At 41.0% G+C, this 24,998-nt stretch overlaps 1 protein-coding gene and 1 non-coding gene across 7 annotated transcripts in view; both read left to right on the forward strand.

The window, feature by feature from the left end:
• KDM4C (lysine demethylase 4C) overlaps positions 1–24,998 on the forward strand; it is a 3,520,425-nt gene that overhangs the window by 3,278,801 nt on the left and 216,626 nt on the right. The gene's annotated exons all lie outside the window — the stretch shown is intronic.
• TRNAL-CAG lies at positions 21,333–21,414 on the forward strand. The gene has a single exon. It is a non-coding gene; the product is annotated as a tRNA-Leu (tRNA).

The following is a 24,998-nucleotide window of genomic DNA, read 5'->3' on the forward strand; positions in this document are numbered from 1 at the left end:
TCCTTGTGGAATTCACATTCACCCTCCCAGTCATCACAAATCAAATCTAGAAGTCCCCTCACCCTATGCCAATACAGCAACTCAAAGGTGAAAAACCTTTGGCTTCCTGGGGCACCTCTCTCTAAGCAAACAACAGATGGGGCCAATATTTGTCCCACTCCCTCTTAAACTGGTCTGCAGTTGCCAGTAGCATTGTCTTTAGTGTAGTCTGGGGTTGGCCGGGGGTGGTCATTACTTGCTTCAGCCCACAGTGCTTCCACAGACATACCAGCAGGTCTGACATGAAATTTGCTCTTCTGTCAGTCAGTATTTCATTTGGGAAATCTACCCTGCTGAAAATCTCTAACAAAGCATTTGGCACCTTTTCTGCCTCAGTTGAGGACAGCGCCACTGCCTCAGTGTATCTGGTAGCATAATCTACTGCCACTAGGATATACTTCTTTCCTGTGGATCTTGGTTTACTCGGAGGCCCCACAATATCCATAACTATGCTCTGAAATGGCTCCTCAGTCCCAGGTAAAGGCACCAAAGGACCTTTGAGATTGTCTTATGCCTTGCCTACCTTTTGGCACTGCTCACAGGTCCTGCACTGCCTTGTTACATCTCTGGAAATCCCAGGCCAATAAAAGTTCTGCATAATACATATATGTTTACTCTTTATGCCCATATGACCTGCAAACGGGATGTCATGGGCTGTGGCTAGGAGTGCCAGATGGTAGGCTCTAGGCACTACCAACTGCTGTATTCTCTCACCCGCTAGCCCTCCCTCAGGGGTACACTCTCTATACAGTAACCCTTTGTCCCAGTATACGGATTCCCCTTTACCTTGAGAATCAGATCCCTCAGGCCTTGTAATGTAGAGTCTGAGAGCTGAGCCTGTCTCAGTTCTCCCTTTGTAACCATTCTCAACTCCCCTTCCACAGGAAGTCTGGTATCCTCTGAGAATGGTGCAGCCTGGGTACTTCTATTCACCTCTGCTCTTGCAGTTACTCTGTCCAAGGGAACATCAGTATCCACGTGCAGCTGTGGCTCATCGTCAGTCTCACTGCTACAGGGTAGCTCCCTCCCTGAAGTAGCCACCTCAACTTTCCTAGCTTCAAGTGTGTTGTCTGTCTGGGTCCCCCAGGCTACCAGACCCACATGCTTATCTCCAAGCATGACTGCATGTAACTGCCTGCACACAATGTACTGCATCATCAAAATCATTCCCTATCAGACATCTGCAGGGATATCCTTCATCACACCTACTTGCTTGCTTCCTTTTCCACCCCACCAGTCAAGGTGAACCCTAGCCAAAGATATATGAAATGGGGTCCCTCCTAAAGCTCTGACTGAAGTAGATTGCCCAAGCAATTAGTGCCCCTCTTTAACCTTTGCAGGCTTCACAATGGTTAGGTCAGAGGCTGACTCTCTCTCAGCAATGGCCTGTTTACCATCTGCCAAGACAGGATATAACCTCTTGTGGTAGTTCAGTACCCTTGTTGTCTGCAGACAACTTACCACTGACATTCTGTCATTCCTGCTTACTGGCGCTCCTTCCTTTTTTTTCTCACCTTGCCTCTGTGGACTGCTATATGCTACATGGCCCCACTGGTTACATTTAAAACATTTAACCCTTCATTCTGGCCATGTACCTGAACTAGTGGCTCCTCCTGATACTGGTGGACTCTTTTAGGGTGGTTAAGGCTGCCCACCATGGGTTTGCTTAGACCCATGTGCAACACTGGGTATCCCTGTCCTGTGCAGTGATGCCCTGCTTGCTAGGTATAGGTCTCCCTTTGTCCCCAACTGATCTGTGGTATTACATTCTCTATCTGCCAACCAGATTCTCATGTCCTCAGGCAAAATGCTAAGGGCTTTTTCCCTCACCAAAAGGTCTTCCAGCCCTTTAAAGTGGTGACCTGGCACCCACTCACCCACCTATAAAAATAAGTGCTTAATTAAGCAACATAATCACACACACTTTCATCTGCCTTGCGCCTATGCTCACAAAACTTTTTTCTATAAGCTTCAGATGTTAACTTAAAATTCTCTAATAAACTATTTTTAACTTTTTATAATTTAAGGAATCAGTATCAGACAATTTAGAAACAGCAGTTACAGCTTTACCATAGAGTAAGGGGATCAGGAACTGTACCCAAAGCCCTTGGTCAACATTATACTGTTTACATACCCTTTCAAACATATAAATAAAACTATCAACATTATCACACTGTGTAAATTGTGGAAGAAATTTACTGACCTTTATTGCTTCTGGGGTTTGGTTAATTCCTTTCCCATTACCTCCATGACCCTGAGGAAGAGTCAGTATTTCCTTTTCATGTTGCCTCTGCCTCTCGTTTTCTTCAGCCTCCAAATGTCTCAGGCTCCCATTTTCTTTGGCCTCCAGACGTCTCAGTCTCACTACTGATTCTAGTTCCAAACATTTGGCCTCCAGTTCAAGTCTCTCTAACTCTATACAAATTGTTTAAGTCCTGTGTGGAAAAATTGAGCTATCCATTTTCTGAGAGTTGTATGTCCCTAAGGCCAGTCTGATTGTCCTCCTGGTTGCTGGTCCGTGATACTTTGTCTTGGCACATCTCAGCCAACTGGCTCCTTGTCTGCTTGCCATACTCCTCTGCTGACATCCTTCCCTGATCTCCCTGACTAACTAAGCTAACAAAAAAATAAACAAGTAAAACTATTGTGATATGAACTCTGAATGTCTACCATGTGGTTCCTTGAGAGTAAAATCATCATCTTTTGTGACCACTGTTTACAGACTACAGGAGTTCAATATCCACACTACTGAATCCCAGTTTGTGGATATCCCACCACTGCCAACCAATAAATGTGTGATGTGGATATCCCACCACTGCCTACCAATAATGTGACAACCCAATATGTGATGACCTACCACTAGACCAGTAATCAAGGAGCCTCAGTTCTCACCACTGGAACCAGTGGTGGGACATACTCTGGGAGGTTAAGTACACACACTATTTCCCATGCAGCACTCTGCATCAAGTGAATTTCCCTTAAGAACACACAGAGACCACATTCAGTCCGGGGCTGGTTTCTGTCTCATTCTCCATATCACCCAATAAGACTATCCACTGGCACAGCAGTAGAGTTGATATCTCAGCTGAGTGGCCAAGCGCAAACCTCCAGCACACTCTCTGTCCAACCAGTGCATCCTGTCCCTGCCCAAGTAGCTGACAGACACACACTTTGAGGTATGATTTACACATAGACGCACACCTGGGAGAGGCTGGCACAGGTTTACTATCTATGCTCCCTTTTGCCCAGACTGTAAGGTAGTCATCACTGCCACCAGCCAACTCCTTATCAGCAATTTTAAGGTCCTTAACAAAAGGTGGCCAATCTTACTGTGTAATATTAATATTAATACAAATGGTAGTTAAACCAAGAGCAAGGCTATTAGGAGTGGCCCACACAGTGTCATCAAATAAATATGCAAGTCTTCTCAAAACGTAAATATCTCTAGACAGATCAGCCACAATGAAAGGTTTACATATATTTGATAAATAATAAAACAACAAGAAAATACTCAGTATATATTCACAATGACAGCAGAGGTCAAAATCACAGGAAATAGTTAAAACAACATTGCAGGATAGTCTCAAATAAATAAAGAAAAATATCTAAACAAGGTTTTGCTATACTCCTGATTGCATCTATGAGAATTACTATTCCCTAGTTAACTTACTTAATTAGAGCAATGCAGATGTTGTGATGTATGGTTCTTGTCAGGTCCAAGTCCAAATACAGAATGCCCTGTCTCAATAAGAGACTTCTCAAATTAATATCTCATATATTATTGCTGGAATAGCTTGCAGAACTACATCATTTCTTGTCATTCTGACTCTATCCCAGCTAAAACCCACAGTGCTGTAAGTTGACCGTATTTAGCATTTAGCATAATATTAACTATCAGTTGTATCTGAATTGTATAATGCATCTTGGAGCTTTTCTCCCCGGGCCTCCACTGAAAATGGGTCAATTCAGCCCAGTGGACTTCCCCGGTAATCAAACTGCAAATAAATAAATAAATCTACCTGTGAAAATACATAGACCTCAGTTCTTTGACAGATGCTGGAAGTTATAAAACAATTACATTCCCCTACATTTCAAGACTAGTAATTATTTCACCCTAAGGACAATACAGAACGCTTTTCAGCAGAGACTGTGTGTCTGTATCTCATTGAAAACTGAAAGATACCATTTTTTCTTGTGTAGCCATAAAGTAATTTAATTTTAGCTATTTTTCTGAAGTTAACCTCCTGTATTCCAGTTTTCACTGTTGAAATATATACATTTAAACAGTTACAATAGTGCATGTATATTTCTGTTCTATTCTAGTAGGGCACACTGTGGTTACATTTCAAACAGCACTTTACAAAAACCTTTTCAACACACACTTCTGTACCAGCAGTTTGATATACACGTGACATACAGTTTTAATGCATTTGTAACACAAGCATCTTATATAAATCATGTTGACATTTACAAATCACTTATTAATAAAAATTCCAAATAGCTGTGCTGGCAGTATCCCTTTTCATCACAAATAGGCCAAAAATATGAGGGAAAAATCTGGACAGCTGAGAGGTATGCATAACTCTCAAACCGTTAGTATAAGAAATCTTGCCAAAGCTTAAAATAATATGGATGCAATGGGCGAAAAAATAGGGATCGATTTTAAGTATTGCTTTTTTTAACTTAGAACATTGCTAGAATAATAGGATTTGTATTAACATGCATTTTCTGAAGTATATGAAGTCTTAAACTCCTATATCTCATTATTTAGTGACTTCACTCCTCTCTGATTTGCCATAAAACCACAAATTTTATGAGAACCAGACAAAAACTGTGATCCTAAATCTGGACAGTTTGCAGGTATGTTAAACCCACTCACATGCAGCTACTGTCTCACATAGCAATACACACACACCTTTTGTTTCATGTGGCTAATGACTGCTTTACATTCCACTCCTACTCTCGTACGCAACACACAGGCACACACTTTCTCTCTCATACAGAAAAGAACAGAACCACTAATTTAAATTATACACATGCACACCTACCTTCTCTCTGTTCTCCCGCAGCAGCACACACATACACCCACCTACTCTCTCACACAGTAACATACAGACACACACACACTTTATCTCTCATATAAACAGAACGGCTAATTTAAATACCATACACGTAACACATATATACACACACACACACTTTTTCTCGCATACAGAAGCGAACGGTTTAAATTACACACAGACACACACATACATGTACCTTCTTTCTAAACCAAACAGCCACATGAATACACACAGACTTAACCCTCCTCTTAACGGAACTGCTAGCTTAAATTTCGAGCGCGACTGCAGAATATATTTACTTTCACGTTGGCGTGCTCACACATATTCCTCCTTAAAGGAGAAGACACTATAATACCTTGATCAACCTGCAGCTGTTAAAGTGGGAGGGTGCTCACCCCCCCCCCTTGCCCTATGGTTCTGGCACCCTCGACTCAGAGACAGGGCACTGGGAAGAGCACATGGATTGACAAAAATAAAATAATTAAAATAAAAATAAATAAATCAGTAAAATTGTGCCCTTTATGAGGCCGGCCTGTACGGCTCACTAGGCAGTCACCTAGTTCACCTATGCCTAAGGCCGACTGTGTTACTGCCTCTTGCTGATCGGCTTTCTTGGGAAACAAGCACCATTTCTGATTTGACCATGGAACAAAGTACCAGTCTCTTGATTACACCTTCTTCCAGCCACAAAAAGAAAATGTTAACTAAGCAGCCTTTGCCATCATAGTAGGCTGTAGCCGCAGATGGGTGACCCTGCTGTGGCCAAGAGTGGTTCTTCAGACATTCATCTTTTCCTTTTGCTCCCTCTGGTGTTGTCCATACAGCTACCATGCACCAAGGGTTAGACACTTCCTCTACAGTTGTTGGGGTCTCCTCAGTTTTAGTCAGTCCATCTGCTGCCAAGCATTTTATTAATTCTAATTCTTCACCTTCTGACAAGGATGGTAAATCTAAGTTTGGGAAAAAGTGTTTCTTCTGCAACTTTGATTTTTATAATTTGAATTATCGAGCTCCATATGTTAAAGTTTACACTGACTAATTGTGAACTTATGAGGAATACTTTGGCTTCAGTTTCCCCTTTTGAGGAAAAAGCTGCTTTGTGTACTCTAATTACTTTTGCTTCTCAGGTCGCTACTCATTTTTGAAGTGTGTTTATAGTTCTGTAGATACTGCTTCCAGGCTGTTGCCACTGGTAGTGTTTTGAAGACGTTTGCCTGGCTGCATTCTAAGAACCTCTCAGAAAATGTCAAAAACGAAATTTTGAGTTCTCCTTTGGATAAAGATTTAGTTTACAGACCCTCTGCTACAGAGGTTATCAAAAATGTGATGAGAGAGGTAAGCTGAATCATGGAGTCTTTCAGATTTTTCAGACCACCTTTTCTAAATTCTCCAAGGGATTTTTTGCTTCCTCATCCAGTTCTAGCAGATGTTTAAAAAGAAATGGCAGGGAAGTTCTAAAAAGAAAGCAGGACCCCTCCCCCAGAGCAAAGGCCAGTCAAACAAGGCAGAATGACTATATAAGGAACCTTGTGCCCCCCTCCCCTGACCAGGCCCTTATCCCTTCCAGAAAATCTGAATTTTCATTTCTCACTTTGGAAACAGACAATGGGTTCTGAATGTGATCCATCTAGGTTGAAAGAAATTCCTCCTTTCCAGGGGATTCCTTCTCTCCCACCAGACCAAACCCTACTCTTTCCTCCTGTGCTACATCAAATGTTGTCTCAAGAGGTAGCAGAAGCTGTCCTTCTTTCCCAACTGGGGAAAGGACTTTATTCAAGAATATTTTTGTGCCAAAGAAAGAGAATTCCTAGAGACTAATTCTGGATCTTTCTTTCTTAAATCTGACTGTGATAGTGCCAAAGTGCCCAAGCTCAAAATGTTCTCATTTCACCACCTGTTGCCCTTTCTTCCTCATTTGAGTTTCTTTTAGTAGCTTTACATTTAAAAGATGCTTATCATCACATTCCTATCCATCCATAGTTCATGCATTTCTTAAGGTTTTGTCTGTCTGGATCACATTATCAATTCTCTGCCATACCCTTTGGACTATCAACTGCATCAAGAGTGCTCCCAAAGTGTATAGCTCCCATTGTAGCCCATTGCAGGCTACAAGGGTGTACACATTTTCCATATGTAGATTACATGTTTATCTCTGCAGAGTCTCTTTCAAAATGTCAGGAATGTCTCACCTGGGTAAGAGACCTCCTACACAGGCAGGGGTTTCAAGAAAACATTCAAAAGTCTTTTTTGGACTCCATCACACAGGAATGTCTTTCTAGTATATCTAGTAGACATCTTGGCACAAAGTGTTTTTTTCCACTCAAGAAATAGTTTTATATTTAGAGATATTCCACTCAGACTTCAGTCACAGTAAATAGATTGTCATGATACCTTTTGCAAGACTCCACATGAGGAAGACAATAGTATTTGAAGTCTCTTTGGTTCCAGCATAAACACCCATTATCTTTTCAAGATCCATTTGTAGGATTTGTGAAAAGGAAAATCACTTGGTCTAGACATCAGATATCCTCTAATCCAGGCCTACCATTCTGCTGTTTCACTCCAAAGTCTTGAACTTTGCTTGGGGAGCAGCATTAAGGTCTCTGGGACAATAAAGACATACAAAAGCAAAAAAACATAAATGAGATTCTAGCTCTTATCAAGGGTGTCAACTCTCTAAATCATATGTGGTGTCCTGTACCACTTCAAGTGGTTACAGACAGTACCAGAGTGATGTAGTTCATAAAAAAGTAAGGGGGGCCAGATCTTACCCCCTTTGCATGTTAGCATGGGATATAGCTTTACAGCACTATCTCACTCTACAGGCATCTTGCATTCTGTCAGAGCATAATTATGTGGCATACAAGTTGAGAAGGACAAATGTAGAACCTTATGATTGGAAACTGGATCGGGGGGGGGGGTCTTCCAAGATTTGATCTCTCTGTGGGGAACTTCTCAGGCAGAACATTTTGCCTCCTATCTAAACAATGACCTGGTAAAATTGTGTTCTAGAGCTCCATGCAAAAAGGCCTGGTAAACAGATGCTTTTGTTTTTCTTGGACAGGGATGTTCCTATATGCTTTCCCATCCTGCCTGATGATATCCAGGGTAATTCTGAAGATTCAGAAGGACTTCCCAACGATAATTGTGGTGACTCCCTTCTGACCCAGGCAGCAGTGGCTCCATAGGTTCATAGGTAAGTACTAGGCTAGCTGCCCCTGTGGGCCTTTTTAAACTTAGCCATTTTTCTTTAGTGAGAATGAAACCTTTTTCTACTTGCCTGTGAGGTAAACACCTTAAACATTATGCCAGCTGTGAAGCCCATGCCCTGGCCCAGCAATCAAGGAGCCTTAATCCTCACCACTAACACCAATGAGGGGGCGTCTCATATAGGAGGGAAGGATAACAAATACACACAGTAAAGTGCAATTTCCCTTAAGAGCACACAGAGATCACAGTCAGTCTGGGGCCAGTCGCTCTCTTGCTCTCCAGGTCCCCAATAAGAGTCCCCACTGGCACAGCTATAGGGTCCATATCTTACCCTAGTGGGCAAGCTAAAACCTCCAACACCCTCTCTGTCCAACCAGTGCTTCGTGTCCTTGCCCAAGTAGCTGACACATGTACACACACATACACACACTTTGAGAAGAATTTATACAACCACACAGACACTCCTGGGGAAGGAAGGCTGGCACAGGTTCTCCAGCTGTGCCCCTTTTTCCCCAGACTATACAGTAGTACCAGCTGCCACCACCCACTAATATTTATCAGCTACTCAAAGGCCCTTAAAAGGGTGTCCAATTATTACTGTGCAATATTATTATTTTCCAATTGGTAGTATAGCCCATGGCTAAAGCTATTGGATTGGCTTTGTACAATTTTACCAAAGGCATGCAAATACTCTAAAGAGCTTAAATTATCTCTACAAAAACAGCCACAGTTAAAAGGGTTTAAAAATATTTAATAACAAAAAGTCAAAACACAAGACAATACTTTTACTACACAGTGCTAGTCAAGAGTTCAGAGATCACAGAGAAATACTTAAAATAATTTAGTAGTACAATTCTGACATCACAGAAAAACACTTAGTCTAATCTTTCTAGTTTCTAGCTATTTCTAAGAGAAAACACAAGTCTAAGATAAACTTACATATAGAGCAAAGGCAGAGTGCTGATGAGTTGGATGGTCAAGACAAAAATGCTTAATGCTCTCTGATTCTCTCTGTTTTTTTTTAAATCACATTCCTGGTTCACATTACATCATTCTTCACACTTTCCTGGGGTTCCCAGGCTAACAGAGGCTACATTTTTTAGTAAGCTCACACCTGGTCAGGAATCAAAGCCATTAAGGACATTTATGCATGCAAATTCTGGCCATTACTCTGGCCTTAAAACAGTAGCAAGAATTCCTTCATCTAGACAGGCTGGAGCCAACTTACACACAATACATTTGTCCCTTTATATAAGCATCATAACCCCACTCAATATATAAAGGGACAAATGTATTGTGTGTAAGTCAGCTTTCTGAAGAAGTTGGTGCAGAGCGCCGACGAAAAGCTTGGTTTTAAGCTTAATAACTTTTTTCAAGTTGGCGATTTCGTTTATTGGCGTTCTCATATATATAGAGTTTGACCAGGAGTCTTGATCATTTTTTGGATTACCAGGAGTCTTTCGGAGGTGCAGCGACCTGCAACGGTGGTATTCCACCAGTTTTATTTTTGTTTTTGAGTCGTGCAAACAGTTTTTATGTCTTCCGCCATGCAGGAAGCCTGTGGCACCTCAGATCCAGGGCATTTAACCATACTTATAAATCTCCTTATGGAAAAGGATGAACATCTTTCACAATGGATGGATGGACTACTGTTGAGTGGTCCTTTGAACTCTGCAGCACGACCCCCAAGTGGACTGCTTATTGAATCCCCCTTCTTACCGGCTAGTGGAGCTGGAGCAGAACCGGGAGCCGTTATGACTAATAGTCTTAATGGCCAACTCAATCAGGATAGCGGCGGCAATCCTACGGGCTCCTTGAGAGGACATAGGAGCCCATTAGATAACATAGGAGCACCTACATTTCGACTTGGAGAGGTGGAAGCCCTGAAGGGGGGCCATATAGACTTCAATCTTAATAATTGGCTGAATCGGCCCTTTTGTTTTAACAGAGGGGAGGACATTGTTAATATGGATTCTCATAACCAGAGTCTGCCAGATTTACCCACTAAACTCAACCAATTCAATCAGAAATTATTGAGGCTCAGGAAACTACAACTTGAAGTTTCTTATTTCGGCGAATGCCGACGTACGAAGATTGTTCCGAAGGGCCTCCGCTCGTGGCAATATCCCACAGGCTTGGAAGATGGGTCGAAATTCCATCTCGACCTTTTGTCTCTTTTCGATAGACATGGGAGCGAATTAATTGATTTGATTTGCTCCCACTATCAGGAAGCCATCAACCAATTAACTATAGATCTCTCTAATTTGGATAGGGAAATTAAGTCAGACATTCATTTCATTAGGTACCGCTATGAATATGAAAGAGTTTTCACCAGCATTGACCAACATATTTTTAAGATTACTACAACTAAAATTAAGAAATTACAGAGAGATTTAAAAGCCTATAAAGACGGGGCAGCCTACCCCAAACCCCCTAAATCTCAAGGGAACTTTTTAGGGAATAGCAGAGTAACTACGGGATCTGTCTCAGGTTTGGATGCCAGCAGCCAACTCACAGTCCCTCGTGAATCGGGGAATGGGTCTCCGGTAAGGCGAATAAATTATAGATCCTCGACCGAAGGTGGGGTTGATATTGGGACTGGTCCAAACCAGGACCAGCCAGCAGTTGAATCCCATGATGGAAATTTTCAAGTCCAAGCCTCATCCCCACATCAACAGTCGAATCGTACGATGAGGAACAAATACAAAACCAGGAGGAATTGAAGGATGACTGTTTAGCCATTCCTTCCTCCCCTCCTTACCCATTGGAGATCCTTTATAATATGGGCAAAGACTTTAAAATCTATAATTTCTCACAGTTTGTTTTTTCCCAACCTTTGGTGGATATTTTGACTAAAGGGTTAACCTTTGTACCCTCTAGACGGGCTTGTGTTGGGAAGTCCATTTTGGACCTGAAATTATTTGTGAGAAAGTTGAATCCGTCATTATTGTTGGGTAATTTGCAAATACCCAAGAATCTTTTTCACATATCCAGTACTTATAATCCACCTTTAATACCCATTGTTGGAATTTTTGAACAATTGTGTGATCTTGACATCCATCACCTCCTCAATTCAAGGCAACCAGCCCAATTTAATGTCACCAGAGAAGAGAGGGACCTGTTGGAAACTCTCAGGTCCACATCGGTTAGACTCATGCAACCCGATAAGGGAGGTGGATTGGTGGCTATGGACTTGGATGATTATAACGACAGGATGTTGGCCATCTTAGCTTCCAATACCTACCACGAAATCCCTAGGAATGAATTGAATGTCAACATGAGTCGTATCCGGTCATTATATGAGGAGATGTTCATCAATGGCTCAATCAATGTGGATATTTATAATTATATTACTGTTGTGTCACCTAAAATCCCCATTTTGTTTGGAAACCCAAGATACACAAGAATGTATACGATCCACCCATGCGGCAACTGGTTAGCGCCAAAGGAAGTATAACCTACGCAGCCGCCAAGGTGGTGGATAATACCCTCAAGAAGTATGTGTATCGTGTTCCACATATCTCAAGAGATTCTTGGGCTTTTCTAGAAAAGGTGGGCTCTGTCCCATTCAACGCTGACAGTTGCCTCTTGACGATCGACGTTGTCGATTTATATTCATCTATTCCCCACTCTATGGCGGTCGAGTGGATCCAACTGGAATTGGGTATCCATCATGCATCGACAGAGGAGATCTCGCTGGTCCCTGAGTTATTGGATATTGTCCTCACTTGTAACTTCTTTTCATTCAACAATCCGTGGTTCCACCAGTTGATCGATGTCCCGATGGGATCACCTTGCGGAGCCAGCGTGGCAAATTTGGTGATGGCCCATTGGGAGAGGGAGTTTGTTCTATCTAACCCTCTAGTCCAGGAGAAAGTATCGTTATATACTAGATTTTTGGACAATGTTTTTATTATTCTCAATGGGTCTCAAGATGATGCAAACAACTTGGTGTCATTTTTCAATAGCTCTACTGAATTTTTGAAATTCACATCTAATTTTGCCATTGACAAGATAGCCTATTTGGATGTTGAGCTAGAGAAAGATAGGTTCTTGAATCGCTTCGTAGCTAGTATACATCGGAAGCCGACATTTTCTAATTCATACCTACATTTCAACAGTGAACACCCAATACACCAAAAGATGGCTATCATTAAGGGCCAGTTTGTTCGAGCGGCCCGCATGATTTCGGATGATAACAAATTTCATGATGAGTGTAGATTTATTGCAGACATGTTCGACTGTAGAGGGTACGCTGTGGATTTGGTTACAGAATTAAGCTTGGTGGTGCAGGGTAAGAGGGCCAATGGTCATTTTCGCCCCATTTTGGGGAACTTGAATGGTGGGTCACTGGGCCCACTTCGTCCAGTCGGTGAGACTGCCAACTTTAACCATAATTTCATCATCACGTTTAATTTGGACGCAATTGATATTGTGTCCATTATAAGGAAAAAATTGGTGCTTATTAACCACTGAGTTAACAGGATCACCTGGCCTGACATTGTACACCAAAGTCACCTTCAGGAGGGGTCCTAATATCAAAATGATTCTGGAATCCAAAGTATCCGGAACCTCTCCTAGAGCTGGGATGTACAAATGTAACATGTGCAGGTTCTGCAGATATGTCAAAGCAAGTACCGCTTTTTCCATTAGGGATAAGAAGTTTATTATACAAGGAAGGTTCAATTGTGCCAGTAACCGGGTGGTGTATTTAGCCCAGTGCTCTGTTTGTCCTGGCTTCTATATTGGCAAGACTGATAGGAGGCTACAGGAACGATTATATGAACATTTATACGCCATTAAGAAGGGGAAAGTAGATGATGCTCTGGCCAAACACATTCTGGATAACCCAGGCCATGAGTTTTCATTTCTGGTGATTGACCAACTTTACCATGGAGATACAGGGGGTCCCGATTCTTTGAGACTCGAATGTAAGGAATTGATGTGACAACTTAAATTAGAAGCTTATCATCCACCTGGGCTGAACAGTATGCTTTCTGTCAGTTGCTTTCTTAAATTGAAGAGCTTAGCTAGATGAAGTTTTGTAGATTGATTCAAATCCTGTTGGGAACGATTAATTTTGTTGTTATTTATTTAGGAGCATCATATTTTTTATGGCTTGGTTTTTTACTTGTCAGCTTACATTGACAATATGGCCAGTGTAAGCTGTTATTACTGGTGCTAATTTAGATATGTTCTCGATGTGTTTAATTCTTAGGTTAATGACCACACTTGTTGACCATTTATTCTATATAGGATGTGTAGTTTGATTAACTATCGAAACATCATCTATTTAATGACATTGTCCATTAGTCATTGAAAGCTTTTTAATATATATATTACATGACATATAATATAAAATATATTTGACATTTAATTTTTAGATTTATATAATCTAAATACTAAGTAATCTGTGCCTATAGTTTTTTAGTCATGTGTGTGTGAACAATAGTACCATTAGATGGGAAAGATAACAACACACTATAGTAAATTAGTTCATATATATTTTTTAAAAATTTTAGATTTTTTAAGTAGATTTATAGATGTACAGTATACATTTAATATTTAATATTCTGTGGTTAGTTTTTTATTTGATCACAGTATTATTGAACGGCGCTCTTATGCAGACTTATAAAGTTTTTATACTGGCGCTATATACATATGGATTTTTTCACATGTCTTTTGCATGTTATTTGTGTTTGATAAAGGGTTCATTAGGGACCAATGATAGCTTTTATTTACAATGATGGTATTATTTAACACACCAGCGTGACAACTAGTAGTTAAGGCTGGCTATGGCGAGTAGAATGTTGTTCGTGATGTATTGTTTCCATTGTGGTCAATTTTTCTAGCGCATTGATGTGAGCTTTTCAAGGGGGCGTTTTTTGAGTGGGGTTATGATGCTTATATAAAGGGACAAATGTATTGTGTGTAAGTCTGCTTTCTGAAGAAGTTGGTGCAGAGCGCCGACGAAAAGCTTGATTTTAAGCTTAATAAAATTTTTTAAGTTGGCGATTTCGTTTGTTGGCGTTCTCACATATATAGAGTTTGACCAGGAGTCTTGATCATTTTTTTGGATTACCGGGAGTCTTTCGGAGTGTGTCGACCTGCAACGGTGGTATTCCACCAGTTTGTTTTTTGTTTTTGAGTCGTGCAAACAATTATAGATACTTATCTGTGACCCCCTTCAGAGCCTGCAAAACACTCTAACCTGTTAGAAAAGTTAACAATAAAATAATTTTCCTTGTTTATGGGTGACTTCAGCTATTCGCACATAAACTGGCAAATATAAGCTACCAACAACAAATATGCCCAGTGATTCTTGGACTTTGTACATACCACAGCATTTGATTTGTCCTTGTACACGTCAGAGATGTTAATCTTCTTGTACTTGTCCTCTCAAGCATTTCTTCCATTTGCAACTCCCAGCTTGTTACGCCTCCCTAATCAAATCTGATTATCTTGCTGCAGTCTTTTGTATGAAGGACCTGCTTTGTGGTCCCTTATAACTCATCTTTATTAATGTGTTATTCCAAAACTAATTCATGACTGTTTACTGATGTTATTAATAATTACAAATTATATGGCTCCCTATTAAATCTAGCAAATGAGGCTTCTGCGTAATTCTGTAAATTTTGCTTCCCTTGGATATCTGCATTGAAGCATCCATTTCAGTCCGGTGTAAGTTTAAAAGCAAGTTTAAAGTTAAACCCATATAGTGGAACTACCATACTGTCAAACTCTACCTTATAAGGCAGACCTGTTGGCCATCACTAAAAGACAGCTACCTTATCATTATGTAAGTTATGTACATAGGATTGCAACTAATTCAGAAGACAGCCATGAGGCCTTCTTTAGCTATATTTGGAAGCTTAGAAGTAACAAAGAATTCTGTAATGAACTTAACTCCAATGGTACCTCCTTTACTGACCCCGAGGACATTGCTAATATTCTTGCAAACTGCCATCCATCTCCACACCAACTACAGTACCCTTTGTTCTCTCCATTTCTACCTGAGACTGTTTAGGATCCTTTTGGACCAAATCCTTTTGGCACTTTCCAGAGTTAAAAATACTACTTCCATGGGTGATGGCAGTATCCCTGATGTTTTCCTAGAAGCATAAAGTCCACTTAGCAAAACTCCCTCTGTCAACTTTTCAGCAGTTACTGCAGAGGATTAAGGTTCTGAACTGAGTGGGTTCTTCTGTGATAATTTCTGTTTGAGCAGCAGAACCAAGCAGGGGTGTCCTTTTCTCCTTTGTTATTTGCATTATATTTAGAACCGTTATCAAGGAAAATAAGGGGCTCAAAAATGCAATGATATAATTGGTATGGTAGTTAAGGATAGCTGTCTCTATTTGCAGATGATATTATTTTATACCTGATAAAACCAGAAAAGAACATTTCATTGCTGTGGAACATTTTGAGATAGATTCAAGTCTTTTTATTATACAAAATTAATGAAGCTAAAACAAAGGAAATTACTATAAACTATGTACCCACTTACAAATTGGTTCAGCAATATCCATATTTATGGGGACATGATAAAATGAAGTGCTCAGGAGTATGGATTAAAACGGATTCTGGTGTGGCAGCTAAGAATATGTGGGAAGAGACTAAACAAAAGTTTATACAAAAACTGAGAAACTGGAAGCTCTGCTTTGCGGGTATGGATAGCAAGATACAAGCAGTTAAAATGTTTTTAGTCCCTTTAGCTTTATACACAAGTTGGGAGTAATTTTATCAACCAGAGGAGAAGTTGTAGATAGCAATCAATAAAGAGATGAAGGATTTTATCTGCGAGGGGAAGACAGCAAGAGTCAAGTGGGATAAGCTGATTCTTCCAATAGAACAAGACAGTTTGGGATTACTCAATTTGAAGGTGTATTTCAGAGCTCCACAGATAAGACTCCTATATGTAGCACCAGCAGAAAATTATAATTCAAAGTGGAAAGGGATGATGACAAAACAGGGGGGGTAGGTTCAAGAAACAGAGAGAAACTGGGATTTTTGATGCAGATCCTTAAGGAGAATAACAATAACCATACAGAATATTATATTTACAAAGGAACAGAAAGTATTCTAAGAACTAAGCCAACGCGGGAATGGAGAAAGAATATTCTGCTAATAGGGATGTCTACACTTAGGGATACAGACAGTAGGCAAGAGTGGGCTGGAATTTATTGGAGAAAACTCGCAAAAGAACCAAGGTATTGGGAGCAAATACTTAGATAGAGAAAAGTAATAGGATGGGAAGAGGCCAAGAATTTCTTTGGACTGGAGGATAGAGATTGCCTTCAATGTCAAGGACTGATGGAGTACAGTCAAAGAGAAAGGTTTTGAACAGTTAAAAAGCTGATATCCTCCCTTATCACTATTGCTGTATTCTTTATAGTTGGGATATGCTGCTGAGGATATCCTATTGTCCGGCCAGCTAACCAAAGCCTTTAAACCTTCATGGTGTGTTACATCAGAAGTATGTACTAAGTGCAAGGTATGAGGTACATATGTGATGTACGAATATAGGATGGAACCACATCTGATTATATCGGAAGAGGTGCCAGGTACCATAACTGAATCCATACAGGGGTCTGACCCTCCAAGATCTGTCATGGCAGATGTTCCTTTAAAAAAAACAGAAAACCAAACATGTGGCTACCATAGCTAAGGATCCTCAGAAAGAGCAGCATGACTTTACTCAGCGGCTGTTTAATGCCCTCATACCTCTGAAACCCCTTCAGGGATTGTCTTTCCCTGCTGTTTCTGCTCCCCCAGGTCAACCAGCCCATGTACGAGACCAAGGGATTCTGCTTCTTCTGATGAAGAGTTGGACTCTAGTGACGAATCCTTAGCGTATTCCTCACATATGCACTCTGTTTTGACTTTGGGGTCTGATGAAGATTCTTTGTCCCCTGACTCTCATTTTGAACAATTATCCTGTGTCTGATGAAGAAGATTCTTTGTCCCTGACACTCTTTTTAAAGAATTATCCTTTGGGGATACAGTGGTCCATATGGTGGAACACTGTAAGTGGGATTGCTCACAAGTCTCAGAGGTTCAAAAGAGATATTGTGAACTCTTGTAAATGGACTCATACAGACCTTCTGCAGTCTGTTCTGTTTTAGCTGCCCTGTTGAACACATTTACAGCTGCTTCTCAGGCTCCTGATTCTCAACCTCTAGCTCCTAAGAAGCCAGACACACTTTATAAAGTACCCGGAGATCATAGAATCTTGAATAAAAGTCCTTTATCTCATCCTGCTGTTGTTTCCATGTCCACAGATAAACCATACAAACTCTACCTTCTGACAAAGACACTTATGCTATGGAGAGATATGGAGAAAAAGTACATCTGCAAATTTGGCTTTATCAGACCCACATGATTAGATATGTACTGCCTTTTCTCTTCCAGCTGTGTGTGTGTGTGTGTGTGTGTGGGGGGGGGGGGGGGTTGACTGACATGCTTGACTCGGACAGTAAGACTTCTGCTTTCTGTCGTCTTAGTTCGGCATCTCAGGCAGCTCACCTGGTTGTGCCTGCAGGCTTTACCTGAGGACATTAAGTCCAAACTTTAAAGTCCCCCTTAGAGCAGAATCTTTTTGGCACTACTGCTGCTGCAGGATAAGGGCAAGGTTATGCAGAACCTCAAAACAATTGTTTTTTTTCCTATATCTAAGTTCCAGAGGAATTATCCTTCAGAAATATTCTTTTGTCCATAGGCAGCCTAGACAACCTAGAAGTTGTTATCTTAGAAGTAAGAGGGCTTCTAAGCAGATTTTCCCAGATAAACCCACTCCTAGAGTTCTAGATGCCAAAAAAAATCTTTTCCTGATGAATCTGCCTCTATCTGACATCCAGCCTCCCTTCCCCCTTGGCCAAATTCCTCTATCCTTCAGGCTAACCCTTTCCTCCCCTGTTTGGCAAAAGATGACCACAGAAGCCTGGGTTCTCTCCATCCTCCAACATAGTTATTTTATGGCTTGGAAGTCCATTTCCCCGCCTCCTCCTTGCCACCTTCCTCATTTTCTTCTGGTCCTGTGAGATTTTGTGGAATAGGATACCATACAACCTGTTACCCTGTTTCAACAAGGGACAGGTTTTGATTCCAGAATGTTTCTGGTTCCCAGGAAGGAGTTGTTGTGGATGCGCATTCTAGACCTATCCTATCTCGACACCTTTCTCAAGGTTCCTTCCTTCAGGATGTTCTCTGTTTAGACTGTTTTCCCTCTTTCACTTCCCTGGGCTATTCTGTCCTCCCTGGATTTAAAGGACACTTACTCTGCTTTGTCCTTTGGTCTTTCTACAGCTCCAGGGATGTTTACCAAATATCTGGGCCCTATGGTAGCTTTCTGCAGACTTCAGGGAATTCAGATATGCCCTTATCTGGATGACCTTCTGACTGAAGCTCCCTCTCAGCAGCTTCTGCTTCAGAATCTACACTTCACTGTGCTTCACCTGTGCAGTGTGGAATTCACCCTCAATGTCAGAAAGTTCATGTTGACTCCATCTCAGGACCCAAGTATATTTTGGTTGCAGGATTTAGACCATTCCAGTGTTGGCTTCTCTTCTGTTTCCCAAGATCCTGTCTGACTGCTTATTTCCAGTCTCTTCTCCCTCTTCCAGTTCTTTCTACAAGGGAATTTCTCCAAGCCCTGGGATTTATGGCATCCACCATTCCCATGGTTCTGTTTGCCAAACTCCACCTGAGGAAATTTAAATGGTATCTGAAGACTGTTTGGCTCCAGCACTACAACCCTCTGGAGTTTCCAGCCCCTCTTTTACCATGTATCAAACTTGAACTCCACTGATGGATTCAGGTTCCTCCTCCTACACAAGAGTTGTACATGGATCTTTCTGGTCGAGGTTAGGGAGATTCCTCCAGCAACCTGACATTTAGAGTCTTTGATACCAGCAACAGGTGTCAGACCACATTAGTATCAAGGAGATAGCTCTTCAGGCCTTTCACTCCGTTTGGGTTCCAGGCTCTCTAAAGGTTTTTCCAGATAATACCACAGTCATGTGGTACACCCACAAACAGGGAGGCACAAAGTTTTGCCTTCTTTGCTGGCTGGCCCTTCAGGCTTGGAATTTTGCAACCTGCCATCACTTGATTCTTCAGGCAATTTGAATCCCTTCAGAGCACAGTCTAGTGGCAGACTATTTGAACAGGTCCAGGACACATCCACAAAAATGGCTGCTTCACAGAGGCTTCTGGACATTGTCCATTGGTGGAGTACTCCTCAAATAAATCTTTTTGTCTCCCCTCTGCACAGACAACTTCCTTAGTTCTATTTCAGAGTTCCAAGTCAGAAAGTGGAGACCATGTCTTTTTCTTGGAAAGGGATGTTATTGTATCTCTGTCCTACTTTTTCTTTAATTCCCAGTGTCTTACACAAGATCTTGTGGGGCACACCCAAAATCTTGAAGATGACTCCCTTTTGGCCTAGACAGCACTGGTTCCCCTTCTGTTTCACCTGGCCAGGGGGAAAGAATCACAAGGTACCTCAAATGATGGATCTTCTCATGCAAGACAAGGGATCTCTCATTCACCCTCACTTGTTCACACTTCAGCTAATTCTTTGAGTTGTAGAGTTTTGATTCCTCTCAGGCACCAATTTTCTGAGCATGTGCTTTGGGTTTTGCAGAAGGCCAGAAAGCCCACTATTAGAAAATCCTATGTGGCTAAATGGAAGAGATTTTCTGTTTAGTTTCTCAAGCATGACCAAAATCCTTTTACTGTGGGGGTACCTCCAGCCCTTTCTTATTCATATGATTTGCTGGGTCTATATTATAACCTCGAAGGTTTAAAACTTTGAATGCATAAAGATCGAACTTTATGCATCGAAGTCTTAAACCATCGAACAGTTATAAAAAAAAACTAAAACAAAAAAAATTAAACTAAAGTGTTTACACAGGGGGGCAAGCCCCTCTGCACCCCGCACAACCCCCGCTACTTAAATATACCAACTCCGTGATCGCACAACATTGAAGTAAATGGAAATCTCCCCTTACGGAGATTTCCGTTTAAACGTTCGATGTGCACTTTCGGTAATCTTGTGTCGACAATATCGTGTTCGATATTGTCAGACTTCAAGATTCTGATATAGACCCGATTTGCTCAATACTGGTTTGGCATATTCTTCTGTTAAAGCTCATCTGTTAGCTATTTCTCTTTGTCTGCCTTTGAGTCCATCTTTGGCTTCTAGTTTTGAAGTCAAACATTTCCTAAAGGGCGTCCTTCATATCAGACCCCTGGGAGAGCTCATTTCTTCTTCTTCTTGGGACCTTAATTTTGTTATTGAAAAATTGACTCAGTCCCCTTTTGAGGCTGCCTTTTCTTCTTCCCTACAGCATTGTACTTGGAATACTGTATTGTTGGAGGTTCTTACTTTTGTCAAGAGAGTTTGTGAACTCCAAGCCCTCATGGCGGTTCCTCCTTTTTTGTCTTTTCACAAGGACATTGGGTCTTTTCATACTACTCCATCCTTTATTACCTAGGTGCTTTATAATTTTTCTTTGAATTAGTCTATTTATCGTCCTTCATTTTTTTCCTTCTCCACAATCTGCTAGTGAGAAGGTACTACACAACCTGGATTAACATAGACAGCTTAGATATTCCTCTGAAAAGATAAGATGCATAAGAAAATCTGAGCAACTTTTTGTTTCCTTTCATGCCAGGAAATTCGGCTTGGCAGTGTCTATGCAACCAATCTCTTCCTAGATGTCTGAAGCTATTTCTTTTAGTTACTCTATTAATGACAAGCAGCTTTTCTATCCTGTTCATACTCATGCTACTAATGCAGTCACCTCTTCTGGTGGTTGTTTCAAGAGTGTGGATAACTGATCCATTTTTGAAGCTGCTGCTTGGTCTCTCTCCACTCTTTTACCAAGCATAATAAGTTGGATGTCATTTCTAGGTCCTGGGCAGGATTTGCCATGGATATCTTTCATGGGTTTGTAGAGGGCTGGTCTCTGCCTAGGTCCTCCCATACTGTGTTCTCTCAAGTACACAGAATATGCAGGTAGTGTGGCCGAGTGGTCTAAGGCACTGGATTCAGCTTCCATTCTCTCTGGAGGCATGGGTTCAAATCCCACCACTGCCAATTTAGGAATGTGAACTGCTGTCATGCATTTTTAGGACAGCGCAGTGGTGCAGCGGTAGCGTTGTCACCTCACAGCAAGAGGTTCTCTGGTTCGATTCTCGGCTGGGGTGCCTTCTGTGTGGAGTCTGCATGTCCTCTCTGCATTCGTGTGGGTTTCCTCATGTGCTCCGGTTTCCTCCCACGTTACAAAGACATGCATCTGGTGCCTTTCTCCCTGGGCCTCCGCTGAAAATTGGCTTTGTTCCAAGTCAGACTTTCCCGGTTAACAAATGTTAAATAAATAAAATAAAATAAATAAATACTGCAGTAGTGATAAGGAAGGACATAGTACATTTATGTGTGATCTTATCACAACAGTAGATGTCCTTCTTCTCTCTGTTGCAGTATTCGATCCCTCCCTCCTTCCTTCCTTTTTATTTTTCTGTTGCCATACTGCTGGCTGAGGGGTTTCCTGTAACATTTTATTTCCTTCTGCTTCCCTTCCTGGATGGGCATGTTATTGTTTCTCTGGTTCTCGTGAGGCACTTCATTTCTGAGGCTCAGGTGTTCATACTTCACATAGCTACCTTACTGCTTGCATGTAATACATACATCTGATGTACGATGCCGGGAAGGTGCAAAGGCTTTGGTATGCTGGCCAGATGTTAGACTTTCCTTGACAGGAAATCCCAAATATAAATACTGCAGCACTGGAAAGTAGGACATCTGATATGATAAGGTCTTGCATAACTGTACTTTTTCTGTAGTGAGGGGTATGGAGTTTGAGTCTTTCTATTTCTATTTGCCTACAGTGTGATTCTGAGCAAGTCACTTAACCATCCAGTGCAGCCCAGATCACACCAGTGGCCTTACCTGTTTAAGAAACTGATATAATAAAATAATAAAGCTCTTCAACTTGAGTTTCTCCATTGGTTATGTCCCCCAAGTTTGGAGAATAGCAGTTGTGATGCCCTTGCATAAAGGTGGTACCTCTGGTGATGCTGGGAATTACAGACTTATTACTCTCACAAGTATTATTTGGAAAGCTATGGAATGTGCTACAGCCAAGCTAATAAAAACTGATATTGATGACTTTATATCCTTGGACAGACACCAGTTTGGTGTTATAAAAGGCAGATCATTTTACTCAATGTAGTTAAGTTTATTGAAAGGGTAACTTGAGGCCATGGGTAAGGGACATACAGACCACCGTGCTTATCTTGACCTTGCCAAGGCCTTTGACACTATCCTGTAGGCTGGGATTATTGATAAGTTATGCCAAAGCAGTATTAACCCATACATAGATTGCTAGATGGATAATTGTATCTGATTTATCTCATTAAGGTAGGTGTAGTTTGTCTAGGCAGAAAGATGTTACCCACTATGTCCCACAGGGCTCTGTCCTGGGATCCCCCATCTTTGGTGTATATTCTGTGACATAAATCCCAATATCAGTGAACTATGGTTAACCAACTTTGCTGATGATTACATACAAGGAGGAGTAGTTATCAAATGACATTCTGGTACTCCAGTTCTCCAGTTCTTAAGTACAGGCTGGACCAGACAACTGCTTGGTGTAGTAATCACCAGCTTACAGTCAACACTAGGACATGCCACTGTTTCCTTTGGTAAATCTATCATCCTACTGCTTCCCACATAGATAACATTCCATTTAAATTTGATAAAGTCATCAGGGATTTGGGTACATATGGTGGTAATAGACTATCCTTTGACTGTCACATTTCTGTGGCCATTAGAAAATTCTTCTACCTTGCACAGCTTACCCTTCATGGTATCTCATCAAGTTCTCTAGAAGTTATGCTCTCATTTCATTCATTCATTATTAGGCACATCTTGCTATGCACCTAACCAGCTTGAGACCTCAATGTTTCCTCACCAAAAGTACCTCAGGGCTCAGTACTCTTAGCCACTCTGGAAGACTAAAAGTCCTGTCCCTCTACTCAGTGCCATGTGCACAGCCTTTCATGGTATGAGCCATCACTCTTTAAATTCTTCCACCTAAGCTACACCAGTGTTAAAATAAAACATCTGCATGGCTGCACCTATACTAACACATCAACAGCACTAGATGATGTAACAGATAACCTAACCCATTGTATTCTCCATTTCCAGAATAGGCTGCCATTCCCTAACAAGTAGAGTACTATAATGACTTTTAAATCTGGTATGTATAAACTATTTACGTAACTGATTAGTTGTATTTTAGTATTGTTTCTTAAAGATCAAGTTCAAAGATTTGTCCTACCTTTTAAAATGCTCTGCAAATCAGTTCTCCAGAAAAAAAATCAGCATCTTGCATGCCATTCTTATCATTAATTAGTGCAGTAAGTGCGTTTCAACAGTTTCAAAGGAAAAAAAAAACACCAATTTAGTGTGTTTTCGAGATGCAAAGTGCCTGTGTGGCACTTGTGTCATCATGCCTGTTGATATAATGCTGTAATTAGGGGTGCTTAATACTGTTGGCATTAAAAACTTAAACAACAACAGGAAACTTTTGAATAATAATGCAGACATGCCCTTTCTCCTTTCCACAGAAAATGTAGTACTTTCACTGTTAAAAAAAAAAGGGTATATCCAGGGGAAGGCAAAGGCATGGATTGAACAGTAATGAGAATGTACTGTATAATGAAGAATATAAAAAAAACAGTGCAACAGAATGCCAGTAACAATTCCTTGATTTAGCCAGTTTGGGTAAGTCTACTATGAGCCAATCTCTGCTTGACTTACAAACCCATGTCTGACCCAGCTCTGTCAGAAGTGCTACATCTAAAGACATCGCAATCCCTCCAGACCACATGCTCCAGAGGCCTCAACCTCATTACCACAATCAACAGAATATGCTGGAGGGACAGGTTCATAACCTAGAGACTGCCCATGCCCTGGAACAGACTTCCCATACATGCCAAGCAGAACACTTCACGGGCCCTCTTCAAGGAAAAATCCTGATGAGTGGATGGGAAATAGAAAATTCACCCCAGGGATCACTCCAGTGGCCCTACTTGATAGAGGTACTGGGAACTAACGTCGGGAGGCACAATACCAGAACACTTCTATGGGCTAGGCTTGTAAAGTTTCCAGGACCATTAGCCTAGTGCACACCTATGAACCTAAGTAAAAAGTATTTCAGGCATTCATTTGAAGTGGTTTCATTTTTCTTTGCTACTACTTTTGTTTTATTGTTTTTATTAAGTGGAGTTTAACTTATATTTTTAATTTTTATTTTTTTTTATTAAACAGACTCAGTAGTAATTTCCTTCCTTTATGGTGGATGGGTTTTTGCACCCAGAAGTCTATCATCAGCACACACCTGTTCAGGTCAGCACAGCGGGAAGGACTTAATTGTAAAGAGTAAAGGCAGAGATTTTTAAAGTCTTATTTCCACATAAAAGTGATTATTTTATAGGAAAGTAAGACTCAAATGGCAACATCCTTCCTTCAGGTATCTGAAAAAAGGCAGATACTGCATTCCGTTTCATGCTTCTGAGCATGATCTTTAAAATAACTAATCACATTACTTTTAAATGCACTGCATTTATTATATAAAGATGTTATGTAGTCCTATCTTGCCTACATTCTTACCCGTG

This window comes from Protopterus annectens, chromosome 2.part0 (assembly GCF_019279795.1).
Source record: "Protopterus annectens isolate FY-2018-M chromosome 2.part0, PAN1.0, whole genome shotgun sequence".
In the NCBI taxonomy this organism is placed as follows: Eukaryota; Metazoa; Chordata; order Ceratodontiformes; family Protopteridae; genus Protopterus; species Protopterus annectens.